The sequence below is a fragment of the Meriones unguiculatus genome, chromosome 10, assembly GCF_030254825.1.
Source record: "Meriones unguiculatus strain TT.TT164.6M chromosome 10, Bangor_MerUng_6.1, whole genome shotgun sequence".
In the NCBI taxonomy this organism is placed as follows: domain Eukaryota; kingdom Metazoa; phylum Chordata; class Mammalia; order Rodentia; family Muridae; genus Meriones; species Meriones unguiculatus.
Window position 1 is genome coordinate 78,512,147 of NC_083358.1, and position 21,955 is coordinate 78,534,101.

Consider the following 21,955-nt stretch of genomic DNA (forward strand, 5'->3'; position numbering starts at 1 on the left):
TACCACTGAAGAACTGAGTTCCCTCCCAAGAGCCATCTCACACACTGCTTCAGCCCGAAGAAAGGATCAGCAGTGGCAATGCTCTGCAATGAATGCATCCCCTGACCTGCAGATCTTTAAGCATTTTCTCCTTTGTGTATTCTGCTTGCAACAGAGGTGGTGTCCGTTCACATTCCCCCCCCCACTGTGGCTTTTCCTACCTCTACAGTTTTACTCATTTCATCTTTACTCATCTCTCTGCCAAAGCCCCAGACATCTTCAGGGGTCAACACCAATCTTAGTTCTTGCACAGAAGCTTTCCTATTCACATCTACCTTACTCACAGTGGACAGCAGCACGTCGCTCAGCTTCTTCCTGAGCCACTGAGCTAGTACTGGCTATATCTCTGACACCATATTTATTTCCGTCTATTTATTGTGTGTATGTTGCAGGTAGGTGTTCCTGCGAGAGTGCATTCATCGTGTGTGTGTGTGTGTGTGTGTGTGTGCATGTGTGTGTATATCTTATTTTTTGAAACACTATCTCTGACTACAGTCAGAGGGTTGCTGATAAGTTTAGGCTGGGTGGTTAGTGAACACCAGGGATCTACCTGTCTCATCCTCCCAGCTTTGGGATTCTAAGAGTGTAGCATCATGCCTGGCTCTTACACTTACACAGCTAACATCTTCTTGACTGAGCTATCTACTAAGCCACTCTAAGTTTTCTCCAGCTGTGACAAAAACCAAGCAAAGACAACAAAAGTTACCAACTCAGGTCATTTCTAAATGTATAATTTAGTAATGTAGGTAAAAGCTCACAAGCATACCATGATCTCACAAACTTCTTTCTCTTAGAAAACTGAAACTGGGGCCAGTGAGATGGCTCAGCAGGCAAAGGTGCTGGCTGCCAACCCTGATGATGACTGCAGATTAGTCACCAAGTCCCACACTGTGAAGTGAGAGAACAAACTTATCCTACTCCTGCATGCTGGTGGAGGCTGTCTTGTAGTGAGGTGCTGATCTCATCAGTAGATGATAAGCCTGAGGCTAGCTCTGCTGAAAGCGGACAGAAAAAAAGAAATGATGAAAGAAAGAAGAGTAATAGCAACCCTTTCATTTTTTTTCTTTCAAATGTTTTCTAACCTTTATTTTTATTTTGCATGTATGGGTGTCTACACCATGTTTGAGTAGTGCCCAAAGAGGCCAGAAATGGTGTCACATCCCCTGGGGCAGGAGCTGCCTTGTGGGTGCTCTGGGAATTGAACCCAGGTCCTCTGGAAGACCAACAGATGCTCTTAAGGGCTGAGACATCTCTCCAGCCCCAAGTGTTCCTTCCTTAAGGAACACAATTAAGTGGCTTTGGCCTGTGGTGTTGGTGGTGGTTGAGGCTGCTTTCCTCAGAAAGTTGCTCTACTTATCAGAACCCTGGGCTGGAGCTGGGGATGTGGCTCAGACCTTGAGTGCTTATGTAGGTAGCATAATGAGCCCCGAGTTTGACTCCCAGCTCTGCATAAGCTAGCACAGGCCTGTCAGCTCAGCACTTGGGTGGTAGATCAGAGGATCAGAAAAGTGCAAAGCCATTCTTAGCTACCTGGTGAGTTCAAGACTAGCCAGCCTGATAAATGAGATTTCTCCCCCTCCACCCCCCAACTCCCAACTAAAAAGAAAAGAAAGACACAAAAACATCCTGTCTTCGGAAAATGTGTGGTCTGGGTTTAATCCCCTGAACTTTGCTCAGCATCTGCTATCACGGATTACTGCACCTCCTAATTCTGCTTCCCTATCTGTAAATTAAAAATGGCATGTGTGGGCTGGAGGGATGGCTCAGAGGTTAAGAGCAGTGGCTGCTCTTCTAGAGGTCTGGACTTTAATTCCCAGCAACCACACGGTGGCTCACAACCATGTATAATGAGATCTGGTGCCCTGCTCTGGCATGCAGGCAGAATACTGTAATAAAAATGCTATGTGTAACACAGAACCCTTGTGAAATTTTTATTATATTTTACATCTATTTATTAGTGTCTGTGTACTGTGTACAGATGTGCATGCGTGCACATGCATGTCACAGCACGTGAGTGGAAGTCAGAGGACAACTTTCAGGAGTCTCTTCTCTCCTTTGTCCTGTGGGTCCTGGGGCTTGAACTCAGGTCACCAGGCTTGGTGGCAGACTTCTTCACTGGCTAGGCCAGCTCTTGGGCCCTATTGTAAGAACTGTATAATGCTGCAAAATGGCTGCCACATATAAACACTTCATAAGCAGACTCGGGAGATGGCTTAGTTGGTGAAGGTCTTGTTGCACAGGTATGAGGATCTGAGCTTGTTACTCGACATACGTGTAAAATTCTATGTTCTGTGACTGTAGTAGTGGGGAAGTGCATGCCGAGGGAGCCATGCAGCTCACTGGCCAGTCAGCCTGCCTGAACCAGTGAACTTGGGTTGGTTGAGAGACTCTGACTCCAAAAATTAGATGCGGGGTGATTGACAAAGACATTGGCTATCAGTTTTTAGCCTCCACACATGCGTGCACATACACACATACTATATTGTGTGTGTGTTTTCGGTGGCGGGAGGGAGTCAGAGAGAAAGAGAGAGAGAGACAGAGAGAGAGACAGAGAAGGTCAGTGCTGGTTGTGGTGCACATGGCTTTAATCTCAACACTAAGGAAGGAGAGGCAGTTGGGGTTCTCTGAGTTCCAGGCCAGTCAGGGCTCCATAGTGAGAGAGACCCGTTCTCAAAAATCCCAAAATACAAATGAGCAAGAAAACAAACAAACAAACAGACCTGAGAGAAGTAGCGGGAGGCAAAGACTTTGCAATGGCTAATCAAATAACATCAGACTATTCAGCTTTCATAAAATATGCACACTCTTCGTGTTTTTGTTGCCTCTCATTCATTGCACTTGAGCATAAAACTGTCCCCATCTATCTGTGGATCTGAAAAGCAGAACAACAAAGGATCAAGAGAATGGGGGTGGGGTAGGGGCGGTGAGATGGCTTGGCAGTTAAGCTGCTATTACAGGTTACACAAATTCGGTCCCCAGTGCGCACATGGTTGCTCTCAACTGTCCGTGACTCCTCCGGATCCAGGAATCTGACACGCTCTTCTTGCCTTCACCAGCACCTGCTCCAGCTCACATGGTATACACACATACATGTAGGCAAAACACTAATAAGTCAATAAAAATTAGTATTTAAGCTTTTGCTCAAATTACAACTGACTTTTCTTGTCATTGTTCTGTAAACTATACAGTATCGCACCCACTTATTTTGTAGGGTGAAAAATCCATCTGGAGATGATTTAAAGCTTGTGGGGGTGGAGCCCTACAGCAGATGCTTGACTGTCATGCATGGGGTCCGAGGCTGATCCCTGGCGTGGATATGTAAGTAGGTACATGTCTGAGAGGGTGTGTGGATAGAGACCACACTGCTTTACCTCAGGGAACTGAGCATCTGCAGATTTGGGTATCCTTGGGGTATCTTGGGCCCAATCACCCATAGATATTAAGGAACTATTGTTTCCTCAAAGATTTCCTACAAAAAAAGTCAGCAAATTTACAGAGATGCTCTCTCCTCGCATCTCTCTCCCTCCCTCTGTTACCCACTGCTGCATAACAAACCATTTAAATAGTCACTGGTGTAAAGTAACAGCAGTCTTGCTAGGTGGCAGAACAACAGATCTGGATCCCACACAGCATTTGCTGAGGTGGCTACAATGGTCATGTCCAGGATGGTTCATTTTCACCACTGGCACGTTGGCTTTAGCTCCCGGCCAGGAGTTTGATCCAGGTATCAGTTCAGTTTCCGCTCAGCTGACTTCCTCGGCCTCTGTTGTCACTTTGGTTCTCCTCTGTTATCTTCCCTATTGGTCTTACCCTGGAGATAACTCAGGCTCTCTCCTAGTGTGCTGACTCCAGGGGAGCTGGACTATGAACTGAACGTGGCGATTAACTCCTATTGTCTCTGAAGAGAAAGCTACTGGGAGCTGGAGCAGGTGACTTGTGCTGCGTCCTGTGGGTTAAAGTATGTCAGACTCAAGAAAGACTTGCACAAGCACTTAGCCGAGACGTATGACAAATTGTCACGCCGTTCACCTGACCCAATGCTTGGCCCCTACTGATGCTTGACAGAGAATTCACCAAGTCCCCAGCTGCTTCTAGCAGCACTGAGAAGACACAAGTGAACAACATATACCAGATCCTCGCCCACATGGAACACACCCTTGACACGGAAGTGACTTCTGTGTCCAGTGGCTGTGGTGCTGCGAGAGTGGATCAAACATGCCATCATCCTCGTGCAGCGCGTGCTTGGCCTGTTGAACCATCTCGCCAGCCTGCCAGTAAACTATTAAAGAGCAAGAAGTCCATGTGTCAGGACGTGAAGGGCTCAGAATCGTAATGTGTAGTACAGAGTCCCCGCAGAAGGAAGAATTCAGTGCTGTGTGTGTGTGTGTGCACGTGTGTGCGTGTGGTCCTCGATGGAGCTCTGCTGTTCTTTCCTGCCTGCTAACCTCAAGCCAATACAAACGGCAGTAGGGAGGCACCCACTGCTATATTCAAATCTATGTTTGACTTTTAATCTTGAGGCAATCAGAAAAATACTGAAGAGATCTCACAGGGAGAGAGGCCCCTGTGCCATCCTGTCCCTGTCTCAGGCAGTGTCCCTTTTCCAGTTCTGGGGCGGTGTCAGTGATTTCCCGTTTCTTCTCTCCCTGACAAATCTGTTTTTCTTTCAGCTGTGTGCTAACAGTGCAGGGCTTTCTCTGAATACCTTTCAATATGCAAATGACCTTGAATTTTCATTTGGAGCAAATGATAAATGAAAGAGTGCTGTAATGCAAATATGCTAAAAAGTTCCCAGAAAATGTTGCTTAGTCATCAATTGGTGGTCACTGTGGAATGGACTTCTTACTAAATTTTGTATTCAGAGTAGGCATTCTCATCAATTGGGTGATTCTCATTGTAAAGGAGTGATGGGATCTGGGGACATAGCTAGGTTAGTTACCCCTAGCTGCTCTTAGCACAGAAACCAAGAATGACAAATGAACCTGCAGTCCTAGCACCCAGAGGGGGAGGCGGAAGGATCAGAAATTCTCTCTCCCCTCCACTCACTCACTCACCTCACTCACTCACTCACTCACTCACTCATTCACTCTCCTCATTGAAATAGAGAGCTGTAGAGCAGATTCTTGCTCCCACCTTCGTGACTTAGGAGGTCGGGAGTGGGAATTTGTAATTTCTAGTAATTTCCAGGGCAGGTAGGTGCCGCTGACACAAGTACCGTGTTATTTGCACGACAGACCGCACACCTTCCCTGTTTCTGGACTGATACTTTAGCACTTGATATCTTTTCCATTCTCTTTAGCTTGTAACATCCCTTCATGTCTTCTCTCAGCTGATACTTTAGCTTCTGGATTCACCAAGAATCTGGGTCTGGAGAGCGAACTCAGTAGTTAAGAGCACTGGCTGCCCTTCCAAAGGACCAGGGTTGCATTCCTAGCACCCGCATGCAGCTCCCAGTGACCTGTAACTTCCGTCCTCCAGTATCTGACAGTTTCTTCTGGCTTCCTTGGACATTGTTTGTGTGTAGGGGTACAGACATACATGCAAGCAAAATACTCATATACATAAAGAAAGAAAAAAAAGAAGAGAACTTCCATAAGCCCCCTTATGAAACTGGGAATGTAGCTCATCTGGCAGAGTGTTTTCCCAGCATGCACAAAGCCCTGGGTTTGGTCCTTCATTCTGCATAAAAACAAGCCACAACACTTCTGTGATCCCAGCATCTGGTAGGTGGAGGCAAGGTCAGGAGTTCATTCCCTGTTATATAGTAGTTTGAGGCCAGCCTGGGATAGAACGAACTATCCAAACAGCAACAGCTCCTTGCAGCAGCCTCATGTTCTGCCCTGGCAGAGCGCTAGGTTCACGTAAAGTTCAGGTTACCGGAAAGAAATGGATAGAACTAGAAATAAAAGTTACACTGCATGAGGTAACCCAGGCATGGAAAGACAAACACTGTGTGTTTTCTCTCACATGTGGATGCTAGGTCCAAATCTTTAGATTTGTGTGTCTACTTTGTAGTATCTGTAGAAGCCTGGAAAGCAGAGAGGAGCCAATGAGGTAGAGGATGCCTTAAGGAAAGGAAAGTATTAGAATATAAGAGGTATGAAAGTGGGGAAGGGAAATACTGAGGCCAGAGGATGTTTAAGATGGGATTGAATAGGGAAGGGGAGAGGTGGAAGAGGGGTGATTATTAACCTTAGGGAAAGTTGTATGAAAAACCCACGTGGACACTTACTACTCTGTGAGCTATTTATAAAATATAACTTAAGGAGCCAGGCATGGTAGTGCACATCTTTAACCCAGCACTTGGGAGGCAGAAGCAGGAGGATCTCTATGGGTTTGAGGCCAGCGTGGTTTATGTAGTGAGTTTCAGGACAGCTAGGGCTTACAGAGAGACCCTGTCATGAAACACACACACACACACACACACACACACACGCTGTAGATGTGGCTTAATGGCTAAATGCAAGTATTATTCCCACAGAAGACCCGGTTTGGCTCCTAGCACTCTTATCAGTTGGCTCACAGCTGCATGTAACTTCAGTTCTAGGGGATCTGATGCCTTCTTCTGGCTCATTGGGTACTTGCACACATGTGGTACACATACTTGAATGACTGAGGTTCCGTGCACACACACTCAGGTCCACATACATTTCAAATAATCGTAAAACATATGTTTAAGTTGGGCGGTGGTGGTGCACACCTTTAGTCCCTAGCAGTCAGGAAGCAGAGGCGGGCGAATCTCTGTGAGTTTGAGGCCAGCCTGGTGTACAGAGGGAGTTCTAAGACAGCCAAAGAGGAACCCTGTCTCAAAAACAAACAAACAAACAAACAAACAGAAGAGGAGGAGGAGATATTCTGAATGGCTGATAATAGATAATAGATAATAGATAATAGAATAGATAATGCCATTTCCAAAGGTTATTAAACATAAATCCCATTGCCAAGTATGAAAGACCCTCTGATGTTTTGTTAGTCAGGGGAACACCGAACAATGCAAGGCACCCGAGGTTCCTATTGATGGCCCAGCAGAACTAGCTGATAAGGTCCCATTGCTGAAGACACCATGTACCTTCATTACAAGATATAGAGAATTCAAGCTGGAACTCAGCTGAAAGTCTCCGCCTTGCTGGCCAGCTATCCCAGTGCTAGATGGTGCTGCGCAGGCTCCTGAACCACACCATCCTCCCAGGAGAGATGTGGTGCAATAGCGACATGACAATTGTGGATGTAATCATTGGTCTCTGACTGAATCTGAGTCTTGCACCACAGGAAGGAGTTCGTACTTGTTACTATAAACCCAGTCAAAAGCCCGTAGCCATGTATGTTGGCCATAGTGGGCCAACTTAATATTGGGTAGCCACATTGACACGGCTCCAAACGTCTTTCTGAATAATTATGTTCATACCCATAGAACAGTGCTGCTCCCAGCTCTAGTCAGAGAATTTTTCTTTGCCAATGACCTGTGGTGAATGCAGAGAATGCAGGGCTTCTCTGGGCATTGAAATAACAACTGAGTGAGTGCGTGGTATTAAACAGGACATTTATATCATGCCATCTAAGGCTCAGGGAATATCATAAGGAAGTGGTGGAAAGAAATGTAAAAAGCAGAAAATAGGTAGGGAGAGAGTCTGGGGAATGCTGTCTTCTGGTCAAGACATGAGCTCATAGCAGCTGAGGTTTATGGGCACCAACTGGACCTGTTCCTAATCAGTGATGAACTGAGGACAGGCTCGTGAGATGCTATCCTTTCCTGCTAAACCACTGGCTACTGGTGGATTTGGGAAGAGGAATAGTCATTGTCTTCAGTTGGGTACCTACAAGTGAGCCCAACAGGCTCCAAACCCATCCAGGGTCAGGAATCCAGTGACTCACAAAACAAAACAGAAAGACATGAATGTGAGAAATGGATTTATGGAGGGGGGGGAGCAGGGTAGGTGGGGGGGAGCAGGGCAGGTGGGAGGGAGGCAGGAGAAGCTGGAGGGTGGCCATAACTGGATTGACACATAGGAAATTGTCAACAAGTAAATTTAATAAAGAATATATTTTTAAAGAAGTACGTCCATCCTTGAAAAACAAAACAAGTAAAAGCCCCTCAAGCTACCACCCAATAAGAGTAAAAGCATGGGTCTTCTAGGAATATGGGTTTGCATGTATATAACATGTTCAGATCACTTTAGGTATTGGTTTTCTGTATGGTTATCATTTGGAATAGAAGCTGCGAGAAGTGAAATTGAAAAGCTTCTGGAGTTTATCACCTGTGAGATTCCTCGTCTTCAAATTGTTCTTAGATCTGTCGTAAAGTAAAATAATGGGGCGGAAGCTGAACTGAGACAGGAAAATAAGAAGGGAAGGGCGCTCACGTGGGAAAGTAAATGGGACTCTGCAGCAGTTATCCTGATGAACAAAGGGTCTCTGTGTCTGTCGTGATGGAGAAATTCCGTAGAGTTGATTACTAGCTGTCAGCCATCATGTTAACAGAGAGGACAAACAAGGTGATGTCATCTGTGTTATGTTCTTGTAAATAAATAACACTTTGGCTGATGGGCACAGATGAGATGGAATATGAGCAGAGTGCTAGCAAGATTCAGCAAGAGCCTTCTACCCCAGACATAATGGGGACTTATAGGGTCATCGGTAGAGACTGAGAAACCGTAGTTTTTACAGAGAAAAGTGAGGAGATGTCATTGACACTTTCTGAATGGATACGGTATATGAGAAATAAACTAAGGAAGGATACAGAATTACAATCATTATATTTCCCCCTCACACTTTTTGTGTTTTCTCAGAGGTCACCATGCCTTAATAATTTACAGTGTCGACCAATGTAAATTGCTTTGGTGGCATGCTGCTGTAACCTGAGCACTCTGTATGTAGGAAGAGGCAGGAGGATCTCTAGTTCCTGGGTAGCCTGGGTTGCAGAGTGATACATGTTAGGGAGTACATACGGTCCTGAGTTGTATTCACAGCATGCGGGAGGCAGGGAAGAAGGAAGGGATGGAGAGAGAGACAGAGACAGGCAGACAGACAGACAGACAGACACACACACACACAGAGCTAGCTCAAAGCGTGTAAGTTTAGAAGTATATAAATGTTCTAATCAATTAGACAGTTTACTGGGGCCCATGGGATGGCTCCACACGTAAAGGTGCAGCCAGCACAGCTCTGAGAGCCTGATTTTTACCCCTAGAACTTGTGTAAACATGGAAGGAGAGAACTGACTCCACAAAGTTGTCCTCTGACTGCCATCCTGCAGGCCTCGGCATGAGCACCCACCCCTGTATGCACATACAATAATAGGAAATAAAACATGTTCATCCTGCAGCCAGGTGTGATGGAACACTCAGGAGGCTGAGCCAGGAGGCCCCTGAATTCCAAGCCAGCATCGCCTACACAGCAAGACCATGATTGGCCGTGGTGGTGCATGCCTTTAATCCCAGCACTGGAGGCAGAGGTCTACAAAGCTGACACAGGACAGTCAGGGCTATTACACAGAGAAGCCCTGTCTCAAAAAAACCAACCAACCAGGCTGGAGAGACGGCTCAGAGGTTAAGAGCATTAGCTGTTCTTCCAAAGGTCCTGAGTTCAATTCCCAGCAACCACATGGTGGCTCACAACCTTCTGTAATGAGATCTGGTGCCCCCTTCTGGCTGTGCAGATGTATATGCAGACAGAACACTATATAATAAACAAACAAATAAATAAAAATCAAAAACCAACAACAACAACAACAAAAATCAACCAACTAACAAACAAACTAACAAACAAAAAAACCTTAATGTATAGGGTTGAATGGAAGTATAGCATTAGAAGGAATAGAGTGTGGGACCCTTAGGTTGAATTCCCAGCACCACAGAAAAACAACAACAAAGCCCTGACCAAAAAAAAAAAAAAAAAAAAAAAAAAAAAAAAAAAAAAAAAAAAAAAAAAAAGCTCTATCACTAAAGGAAACTATACATTAAATTTGTTTAGGTATGTATTGTATGTATGTGGGTGGATTTGAAGCTTTCACCTTGAAGAATGAAATCCTGTCATTTTCAGCATGGATGGACTGAAGAACACGGTGTTTTATGAAACATTCCAGCCTCAGAAAGACATGTGACTCACAGACAAAAGCTGACAAGCACATCATTTATAAGTACAAAGCAGGATGGCGTTCTGGTGAGGCTGTGAAGCAGATGGAGAAAGGGGACAGAGGTGGATTGGATAAGGGGTTCCAAAACACAGCTAGACAGAATAAATTAGTTTTGGGGTGCAACAGCATCCTCAAGTGGCTTACACATTTTTTATTAATCAATCAATCAATCAATCAATCAATCAATTAGTTTACTCTAAATCCCGATCGCCCCCTCCCTCCTCTCCTTCCAGTTCCACCCTCCCACCCCTTCTTCTGACTTCTCTCTTCCCTTTTCCGAGAAAGGGTGGCCCACCATGGCTACCAACTTGCCCTGGAAACTCAGGTTGCAGCAGGGCTAAGCGCGTCCTCTCCACCGAGGCCAGCCAAATCCAAAGGCAGGCAGCAGGGTCACCGGAAGAGAAGAGACAGGTCCTGTAGCACTCCGGTTCCCTCAGCATGGAAGCTTGCTGCCTGGCAGTTCTTCCCACAGAGAGCTGCAGCTGTCTTTTTAGGCGCATCTCAGGACTCACTTTTGTGGATATCTTCCCGAATCTTACAGGTTGAATCAGCGTGCTCTGCTGTATCTGCCTTCAGAAACATTCCTAGCAAGCAGCAACAGCTTGACTCACTTGTTTGGTGTTTTCAGATGGGCTCTCATTATTAGTGTATCAGTGCTGGTCTCCAATTCTTCATCTTCCTGCCTCAGCTTCCTTAGTGCTCGGATTACAGGCGAGCACCGTCCTTAACTGCATCTGGCTTTAACTTATCTCTTTAATATCTACAACACGAAAGAATTAATTTTTTTTTTTTTTTGCTCATGTAATAAGCAATTGTTTCATTAGTTACAAAATGCCATTTTTAGTAGCAAGCATTGTACCTTCAGCCTAGTGCATGCCAGGGTTACCTGTACCGTGTTGTAGGGCATGGGCTGTATTTTATTCACCTTATCTGCAGTGTCTAGGACAGTCCCTAGTACTTAGAAGGCACAAGGTGCATTCTCTGAATGGTTAAATGAATGAGAAGTGTGTGTGTGTATAACCCTTTTAAACACGTAAAAACCTCGGTTGCACTCTGGTTCTTTTAGCATATTTTATTTCTCCAATTCTTACCACCAACCTGCCACTTTTAAATGTGTTTAGCTGTCAGTGTTTGCAGCTGTGTTCTGATGAAAAGAAAGAAAGGAAAAAGCAAAATCCAGAGACAAACACCTGTTATCGAAGGGTGAAAACACTATTCTCTTAAGGGGTGTTGTTACATGTGAGGAGGACTTTTTCCCTAGCAACCAGCATTTGTCATGCGCCTCTGCATCAAGAGAGTCTCCTGTCTTACCCACCCTGTCAAAATGCAGGGAACTGTGTATACTTTGCTTCAGTGAGTGATGACTCCAACCATGCTTTTCTCTAATAAGCAGGCTTTCTTCTTTTCCGAAAGCCTGGCATCTACACACTCAGACCTTCTCAGTGAGTCTCCTTGTCAGGTGGCTGTCTTGACAAATCCTGCTAGTGCTATAATCTCTCCTGGACCTGGCAGTGGGCCGTGTGCCTAGGATGAGCAAGATTCACTTCAGCTCTCAGGAGGCACGTCAGTTTGTCACATACGGCACACCACTGCCGGCTCTCTCATGGCCATTCGAATGTGTAGTATAAGCACTCAGCCTAGTTCTATTATCTAATCTTTTTATTTTATGTCACTCAGACTTCATTACTCTCCTTGGATATATGTTGTAAGTTTGATGGTAAAATTGGCATTTGAATTGGGCATGGTGGCAAACACCTGTAACCCCAGCACTTGGGAGTTCAAGGTCACCCTTGGCTACATAGTGATTTAGAAGCAGCCTTCTCAAGAAAACCAGCTGGCATTGGTTGAAAAACCCGTCTGAAGCATTTTCCTGGCTTGCTGACAGTTATAATCTAATATTGTTTCAAGTCTGGATGTTGAATATGTGGCTGCTTTGTCTACATAGGTTATGGTCAGAGGACAGAATGCATCTTAAAATAGAATAACGTGACAAATGCCACATGCAGTGGAGCAAGTGTGTGTGGTATATGTTGGAGTGTGTGTTTGGAATGGATTGAAGGAGACCTTTGATAAGGCTGGTTCAGGTTGACTGGGGCCTGAGTCTTAAGGGCCTTCCTTGTTTGCCTTGATTTACCCTTTGGACTATTATTACTTGGGGTGCATTTGTAAGTAGAGGAAGGCGGTTCATGAGCTGATTCCTGTTGCTTATTCTTAAAGCAGTGTGAAGCTAAAACTGGAGAAAACCTCTCAGAGTAGAATGCAAGGCAATGAGAAAGCCCAAGACAAAACACAGGTAGGCTCTGGAAGGTTTCTATGACAACAGTTCTCACGTAGACTCGGAAGGGCCATGCAGACTGGGAAGGGTATTCTCTCTACCTCTGAGCTCAGTGCAGGCCACCATCTCAGGTGAAGGCCATATGTTCACCTTGCTCCTTTGCATGAAAAAAAAAATTGGAATTCTATCTTCCCAATCTAGAAAGGCAAATCTGTCCATATCAGCTTGTACAGGGCTTAGTCAATGACACTGTTGCTAAGGAAATGGCTTCTTTCAACAGAGCCTCAGTATTCTAAAGGGGTTTTATGATCTTTGCTTTCTATCTAGAACAATAATAACGAAGTGTCAATAATTCCTTTGACTGACAAAAGCATTATGGTAGAATTCTGTATAAGTAACTTAATTATTATTTATCCTGCATAATGAACAATTATTATTTACATATTTTCTTCCAATTTCACTTTTTTTGGTCTTTGCTTTGTTTTTTTGAGATAAGGTCTGATGTATCCCAGGCTGGCCTGAAACCCTGATTTTTCTGACTGTTTCTCAAATGCTGGAATTACAGGCATATACTACCACATTTGGCTTACATATTGTTCTATTTTACCTATCTATCTATCTATCTATCTATCTATCTATCTATCTATCTATCTATCTATCTATCTATCTATCTATTTTTAAAGACAGGGTTTCTCTGCATAGTCTTGGCTGTCCTGGCCTCGATTTGTAGTCCAGGCTGGCTTTAAACTCACAGCAATCTGCCTCCCAGAGTGCTGGGATTACAGGCATTTGCCTGCTCCATATTGGTCATTTATTTACTTATTTTTAAATGTGTATTTTGGGGGGGATTGATGATGTAGCTCAGTGACAGAGTGTTTACCAAAACATGTCCATGACCTTGGGTTTGATCCTCTGTTTCAAGAAAAAAGGAAAGGGTTTCCTGTTTATTTGTTTTGTTCTGGACTTGTTTTTGTTTTAAGACAGTGTCTCTCCCTTGCTGGCATGGGGCTCACTATATAAACTGGGATGGTTTATATCTGAATCTGAATCTGCCTGCCCCTGTCTTCCCAGGGCTGTTATTAAAAGTATACACTAGAAAAGTTTTTTTTTTTAATAAAGTATTTTGCTTGTATACTTGTAAATGTTGAACACTAGGAAAAGATATTTTTTTAAGAAATATATTTTTAAAAGGAAGTGAAGCTGGAAAAATGACTTAGTCATTAAAAGCACTAGCAGCTCTTCTAGAGAACCCAGGTTCAATTCCCAGCACCCAGATGGCAGCTCACAGCTGTCTGTAAGCCTAGTTCCCGTGGCCATGATACCCTTACACAGATATACATACAGGCAAAAAAAACAATGCCTGTGTTTTCATAAAATTGAAAAAAATATGAAAGAAAAAATAAAATAAAGTGAAAATCTTTTGTTGCTGTTGTTTTGTTTTTGTGTTTCTCTTTCATTTGATTTTGGACACAGGGTTTCTGTAAGTTGCCCTGGCTGTTCTGGAACTCACTTTGTAGTCCAGGCTGGCCTCCAACTCAGAGAGCCACCTGCCTCTGTCTCCTAAATACCAGAATAAAAGGTGTGCGCCACTGCAAATCTTAAACTGAGTTTTGTGTGCATGTCAGTAACCAGCACTGGAAAGGCAGATGCAGGAAGATCAGGAGCTCAAGGCTTTATAGTGGGCTTGAGGCCAGCCTGACTACAGAATAAAAACATAAATGAACGAGAGGTGCAAATCTTGCCAGGCTCTGTGGCTCCAGTCTTTAGTCCCAGCACTCTGGCTTTAATCTCTGAGGCCAGCATGGTCTACAAAGCAAGTTCCAGGATGGCCCAGGCTACACAGAAACCCTGTCTTGAAAAACAAAACAAAACAAACAAACAAACAAAAAGTGCAAGTCATTCAATACTTGAGCTTCTTTCCTATGAATTTTTTAGTTTTTTTTTTTGAAGTGTCCAAGAACTGTGGTGCTGTATTAAAAAGAATAGCATGGAAAGATTTACCTAATGGCCATAGAGTATTTTGCCATGTAATGGCTATTTCTATTCTTTTTTTTTTCCCCCTTTGATTTTGATGTTTCAAGACAGGGTTTCTTGTGTAGCCCTGTTGTCTTGGAACTCGGATCCACCTGCCTCTGACTCTGGAGTTTGCCCTTAACGCACGGTAACAAAACACACACACACACACACCACAATCTTACACACAGTGTAAGTGCAATTATTTTTTAAATACTTAAAACACTATTTGTAATTATATGTATGTCTATGTATCTGAGTGAGACTGCGTCCATGAGACTGCTTGCACAGAGTGCAAGTGCCAGGCAGGCCAGAAGCTTCAGATCCCATTAGACCTAAAGTTACAGACTACCGTGAGCCCGCAGAAGTGCATCCTGGGAAACCAAATCTTGGTCCTCTCTAAGAGCAGTCTACACTTCAAGTGCTGAGCCATCTCTCTAGCCCCTGGCTTTCTTTCTATCCCCCCTCCCCCTTGAACATAGTATTAATTCTGTCCTCTCAACCACCTAGCCCACCTCAGACCTCACGTTAACCCTTTTAGAGGAATCCACTGTTTTTCAGTTATATACTAACTATTAAAAAGAGAGTTAGCCGGGCTGTGGTGGCACACACTTTTCACCCCATCACTCAGGAGGCAGAGGTGGTGGATATTTGTGCGTTGGAGGCCAGACTGGCATACATAACAACTTCCAGGACAGCCTGGAAGAAACCCTGTCCTGAAAAACCAAAGAAACAAGAAGGTTTAGACATTTTTTGAGTTATACATATTTTTAGTGACAAAGTGGCACGTATGTATGTGTGCGTGCATGTCCTTAAAAACTAGAACAATTGTGAAATTACTTGGTAGGGCTGAAGGTACAGTGCAGGGTGGTGCAATAAAGCTAAGGCTCTATCTCAATTTTCTCCACAGCGATGAGGAGACAAAAGAAAGGGTTGCTTTTAAAGCCATCACCTCTGATCCAACTGACACAGTGTCCAAATAAGTTGTTATTGGAGGTGGTGTTGGAGCAGAGTGGGGCTTGGAAAACAACGTTCAGATTTCTCCATGCTTTGCTGCGTAAAGGACATCTTTTTCTTCCTTGTATTGATAGAACACAGATGGCAGAGGGCACTAATCTTAGTCTATGCACAATCTTTCTTTAACGTTAAATAATATTAGCATTACCCGAAGGTTTGTAAAAGGGAAGACTACCTCAAATATTAGTCTGAAGAAAGATTTTCACTCTTTCCCTATAACCAAAATAGTTTGAATGTGCTAATTAAAATTTCGAGCATACGGAATCATGAAAACAACAGGAAGCTTCATAAAATTATTCTTTGACTTATTCACTATCAAGAAAAAGTGACATTCTTTTTATTATATTCTGTAAACACTTCCCATGAACACTCAGCTGTGCAATTTTAAATAGTCCTGAAGGCTACTAGTATATAAATACATTTGCAAAATTTCTAGAACAATTGCAGTTTGAGTTGTTATTTCAGGAGTTGAGGCCAGATAACAATGGCCTGAGATTCCCAGCAGAGTCCCTTCTTCCCATTTCCTAGGAGAAGGGGAGCTACCCAGGCACAGCTTTGAAGGCTGAGGAATTCCCAACAAGCTGAGTTACAGAAGAGTATCAACACCCCGAGGTGATACATTCTTCATCCAGGACTCTGTGGGGATTTTTGCAAAGTGAGAAATTCTTTTGTATCTTTGAAACCAGGCAAATCAAAGGAATTTCTTTTAATCTGATTTAGGTCCAAGCCAGTGAGTGGCGTTAATAAGGAACAAACACATTAGCACCAAAAGGAAATGATAATTAGAAACCAAATCTTAATCCGTAGCCCACTGGCGGAGCTCTCCAAAGCTTTCGCCACTGGATTTTAAATGTAAAAAAATCACATTCAAATGTGTAAGGGGATAATGTGCTGTGTATTTGCATGTGAAAATGGATGGGGTTCGTGCATAATTGGAGAGCTGAAAACCTTTTGTTGGGGGAAAATGGGGTTCTAGGAACTGTTGCTTTGGGGAGAGAAGTAAAGTTTTATGCAAAAGCAGTACAATTGATGAGCAGATTTATTTTCAAATTGAACATTAAAAATTAGGCGTTCATAATTAGGCCAAATGTTTCTGACTTTAAAGGATTTGGTTTAATGGCGGTTCGATAATGGCTGCTTCCATTTCTTAGAATCTAACACCGTTCTTGATGCTGAGAGTTAAAAGTAAAGGACAGCAAAAAAAAAAAAAAAAAAAAAAAAAAAAATGACAGAAGTAGCAGAAGAGGTTAAATCAGGCTATAACCCTTAGAGTGAAAAGGAGAAATAGTAAAAGTAAAAGGGAAAAAAGTAAAAGGGAAAAAAGTAAAAGGGAAAGAAAGCAGCCGTAGAGTTCCCAAGGTTGATGTCATCAGAATATTCTGTGCACAGCTGCTTAGTGGTTGTCTATCTTATGAACATGAACTTGTTTTAATTTCATTGAAAAGATTTGGCAAGTCTACAGACTGAGGTCTATGCCGGCTGTTGAGAAGTAGTCAAGGCTCTTTTCATAACAGAATTGTTTGTGAGCCATCCTCTGCATGACTCAACAGTATTGGTAGCAATCAGGAAAATGTCATTTTGTGTAATGTACAAATCCTCAAAGAGATCTCTTTAAAGTAAAATTGTTTTAATGTCCTCAAACTTGTATCTAGGGCTGACTTTGAGTTAACAGCTTGTTTGTGTGTGTGTGCTTGTGTGTGTGTGATGCTCGGGCTCAAAGCTACAGCCTCTAAGAACTGTTTTTGAAGACTTTCCCCAGGTTTCTAAAATTTACAAGGTAGACCCTAGGAAAACTCCAGGGTTTTCATCTGAAAATAAGCACCACCTCAGGTGGCACACACAGATATATGTATATAAATAAAAATGAGTTGAAACAAAACCAAACCAAAACCTCACCAGCCTGTCGGTTGTGATTTATGTCTGTAATCATGGCACTGTGCAGGCAGAGGCAGGTGAATCTCTGAGTCTGAGGCCAGCCTGGTCTACAGAGCAAGTGGCGGGGCAGGCAGGACTCCACAGAGCAACCAAAGAAACAAACAACAACCACCACAAATCCCCACACTCACAAAAATTAAAACTATAAAAAAAATACCGATGTGGATTAAAGTGGCACAAATTAGAAACCAAATTCAAGGTAGTTTAGCAGTGGTAGAACTAATTCAGACTAGGCCACACTGACAAACATGGTGTAAGGCCCTTCTCCACAGCTGCAGCTAGAACTTAGGGCCTTGCACACGTCAGGCAAGTGCTCAGCCACCTCAGCAACGCATTTCTTCTCAGAATGTGCCCTCAGTTCCTGAAGAGGATTCTTCACACTGTTAAATCCCTCCTTACTGAAACATTTTGTTTCACAGCTTGCCTGGTGGCTAGCAGGAAGACCATGTTAATTTGACATATAGATCATATTCCCATTTGATCTCACTTTCTATCCCCGGCAGATGGTGAAACTTAAGTTTCTCTTCACATGCTTTTGTTTTGTTCTGAGAACGGATGAGTCCAAGATACTTAAAATATATGTGTTGGTGTGTGATAAAGCAGGACCTCCCTGAAAACGACTTGCCTCACAGGCATTTTGAAATTTTTTTTGTCTTTGTATGTTGCCTATACTCTTATAACTGTTATGATGTGATTTGGCTGGGGTGTGGCTCCATGGTGTGGCACCTGCCTAGTGTTCTCAAGGCCCTGGGTTTGAAGGACAGACCACAAAAACCAAAAGGACTAGCCAGCATTGGGCTCCTTCTATTTTTTTTTTTTTTTTTTTTTTTCAATTAAGAAGCTTAAGAGAAATCTCCCCAGACACAAGTTTAAAATTACACAGTGGTTCGAAGAAGCAAAGTTCAGTAGGACCAGCCGTTAAAAAGCAAGCAAGCAAGCAAATTAAAAACAAACAGGCAAACACACCTTAAACCCGTGTTTGTTCCCTTGCTTTCATCTGTGGCTCTTTTCTTCCTCTCATAGGAAGCAGATATTTAGGAGGCCAATCTCAGGTAAACTGGAGAATAATCTCGGCGAGGATTAGTGCTCGGAGGAAGCTGCAGACCCCCTGCCTTTCCTGACTGAGCACCTCAGGAAAAGTTAAAAACATGCCTGGGAAGTCTCTCGATACAAGATACTGACAAGCCACGTTTTAGATACTATTCACTCAAGTCTGACAATCATTGGAGCAGTGGACCAGGTCAGGCATGTGCCGCTGAACATTTGTTATTTAGTGCCTTTTACATACATATGTTTATGTACACACACAGCAGCTACCCTGCCCAACTCTGTTACCCACAGTTTTGTGTACACAAGTTGCTGCACTCCTTTCACATCAACACAGGAAGCAAGGTTCTCTCTTTGCCCAGGCAAGGCAGCTTGATGAGGCTTGGCTTTGAAAGGGCCTGGTGTGGTCTAAGCAGTAGGCCTGAGGCTGGAGAAAGGCCATTTCGGATAGAGACCTGAGGAGAGCAGGAGGCAGCTTGCTGTGAGGTTTTGTGGGACAGAACTGGTGTGAAATAAAAGGCGACAATGGAAATAAAATGATCGTTAGCCAAGTTTGAAGAGTGCTTGATCAAGGTCCAGTTTCTCTGTCTTCTAGTGTTGGGGCTCAAATTAAAACACACACACACACACACACACACACACACACACAAAAACCAAAACACCACCACCCTGTTGTTTACTATTTAACGGCCTAGAAAGCAAGGGCTGTCTTTTTTTTTTTTCCTCATTCCTATCCGGATCCTGTGATAACTGGGTGAAAGTGTCCACACACATCTCCTAAGGAGGGTTGGTGAGGTGAGGAACAGTGAAAGACCGGTGTTTTGTGACCTGAACATTAGAAACAGAACAAGGCTCTGGGCACACTGTGGCACATATAGAATAAAACTGGTGAGCAAAATACTCACTTTCTCGCTCCTGTTAACAACCTTTAATTCGCTGGGTGCTGGCGATGTACTCCTTTAATCTCAGTACTCTGGAAGCAGAGTTGGGTGGATCTCTGATTTTGAGGCCAGCTTGGTCTACTGAATGGGTTCCAAGACAGCCAGGGGCTACACAGAGAAACCTTGTCTTGGAAAAAGAGAAAACAAACAAACAATCCCCAAAACTCTAATTTTTTGGAAGGAGACTTGCTGTTCCCTGTACCATGCTGGTTTTGACTGTGTGTGTGTGTGCATGTGTAGCTCAGTGTTGGAGTACTAGCCTAGAGTCTAGAAGGCCATGGATTCTACCCCCCGTACTAGAAAGAAGAGAAAGAGAGAAAAGGAGAAGGTGGTAGAATCAATGTGTGTCTCTGGCTTTGGCGGTATTTCTCTCAGGTTCCAAAAAGTAACAATTTTTTTAATTACTATTATATTGAAAAGAGCTACGATTTCGGTTTATCTCGCCTGAGTTTCCCAACCTTCCCGTCACATTCCTCAGCAGTCATTTCATCTTCCATCAGCAAAGATCCCCTCAACTCCTCCAACACCTCAGCCGGGACTCCGTATGCAGATGGCCCTCACTTCCTACCTCGGAGATAAGATCGCTGCCATCTGGCCTGAACCCCCTCCACCCTTAGCAGTGTGCATTCTTGCCCCTAAGGTTTTACTAAACAGTTGTCTTCTGTCGCCCCAGCCCCCCATCCCCCGACCACCACTTCTGATTCCATTCATTTTACCCCCTGCTACTTAATCCTTCTCATCCTTTGGTGCCTGGCTTAATCCTGGCCCCCACAAACTTTTTTGCTAGCATTTCCTGGCCACACAGTGCTATCTTCCTTCTTTGAGTTTTAGTGAGGTCAGCCATAAAAAGTCCTCGGATCACCAAAGTGGCAGCACCATAAGCCTCTTCTGGTCTAACCTTCTCAGTTTGCATCCCTTAACTCTTGCCTCATTTGGCACCAAGCAAGATTCTTATGACAAAGGGCTCTGGCTGGTGGCTAGCTCAGGGGTAGAGCAATTTGTTCAGCCTGGCCTAGGCCTGGTTTCACTCGCAAAGGTCAGTGTTTCTTCCATTCCAAGGACTGACAGACACCGGGCTGGCCTCAAACTCCTAGAGCTCCCCTTGCCTCTGCCTCCTCAGTGCTAGCCTCCAGAGCGAGCACCACCATTGCGGGGCCGAGATGCTAGATTTACTTACTTTTTGCAGTGCTGGGAATTGAACTCAGCGCCTCACAGTTGCTATGCGAACACTCTACAGTGAGCTACACTCCCAGCCCTGTCCTCCATATTTCGAGAGGCTTGTGCTTCCCGCTGCCATAGTTTCATGGCGGGAGGGGCTGGCCTAGCTCCAGGTCTTAGGTAGGGCATCCAGGCAGTGTGGTATAGCACCTGGAACTCCGGGTTTGAGAACAGGAGGCCCAGGTTAGGATGAAAGACTTAAGTGACTACCAGGGAATTTGCCTTCCTTGTTCTTCTTCTGCACTCCGTCCAGTGTATTACTGCGTCGCTGGAGTTGGGAGTGCTTTTCAGATGGTCACAGGTTCTCTTGTCTCCCTAAACTGTGACCCTCCTGTGTCTGGAACAGTAATTAGACTTAGCGCTGTCTTTGCCCCACTGCCACAGTCTTTCTCTGGCCCAATTATTTATTTGTTTATTGCTGTAAAATATTGCCGTCCGATGATTCCTGAAACCTTTCCTGGTTCAAAAATTCTCCAGCCAATGTAAAACTTGCCAGTCAAGAGTGGAGGCAGAAGTCTTAGAGCTGGTAGGAGGATGCAGGTCCGAATTAGATTTTCATTGTTTGGGGGCTTTACTTGCTGGGAGAGGGATGACATTAGATTCATATAAAAGTATGAAGGTCTAGCTTCGGGCGAGATTACACCCCAGCCTGCTTTCCCTTGGAGAAAGCTCCCCTCCCCCTACCCAGTAGGATCAATCCACTTCAGCTCCTTGGTCTCATATCCCGTGAGACTCTTGCCACACTGCCCTGAGTTTATTACAGCCCCTGCCCTAAAGGTGCCTACTTCTTAACTGGCCAGACAGGGACCTGGTGAAAGAGAGATAACTGGAGGGATGAAATAGATGCAATAACATGATAACATCAGTGTCTCCAGGAAACAGAGACTGTGAAAGAGGAGGGAAAGGAAGACCCCGCGGAGTTAGTAATCTTGGAAGTGTAGGGGAGAGAAATCAGCATCCTTTCTTAGCCGGTGGATCACAACAGGCAGATGTACAGAGGGAGCAAATGTATCCAACCACAGCTGAACTTGATGCAAGAGGTTTCAAGCATGAAGGCTCAATAACCCAGGGGGCTTTTTTTTTTTTTTTAGTGCTTATGGTAATGAAGAAAGTGCAAGGGGTGGTGGGGAGGAGGGAGGGACTAGGTTGGGGATTTGACCCCCCCATGGTACTAAACTGGTGCTAATTCAGGAAGACCTGTCTGTGAACGCCATTCTGCCCCTTGGGGAATAGGAATCCACACTTCACATGAGGATTGCCCTGAGAGAATGCCACCTCTCTTTTCTGCTGTAGTTTTTAGTGTGCCTCAGTTCAAAACACTCAGGATGCCAAGGTGCC

General features: G+C 44.2%; 1 protein-coding gene across 2 annotated transcripts in view; it reads left to right on the forward strand.

Moving 5' to 3' along the window:
• Positions 1-21,955, forward strand: part of Ank2 (ankyrin 2) — a 559,246-nt gene that overhangs the window by 24,737 nt on the left and 512,554 nt on the right. The window lies entirely within an intron of this gene.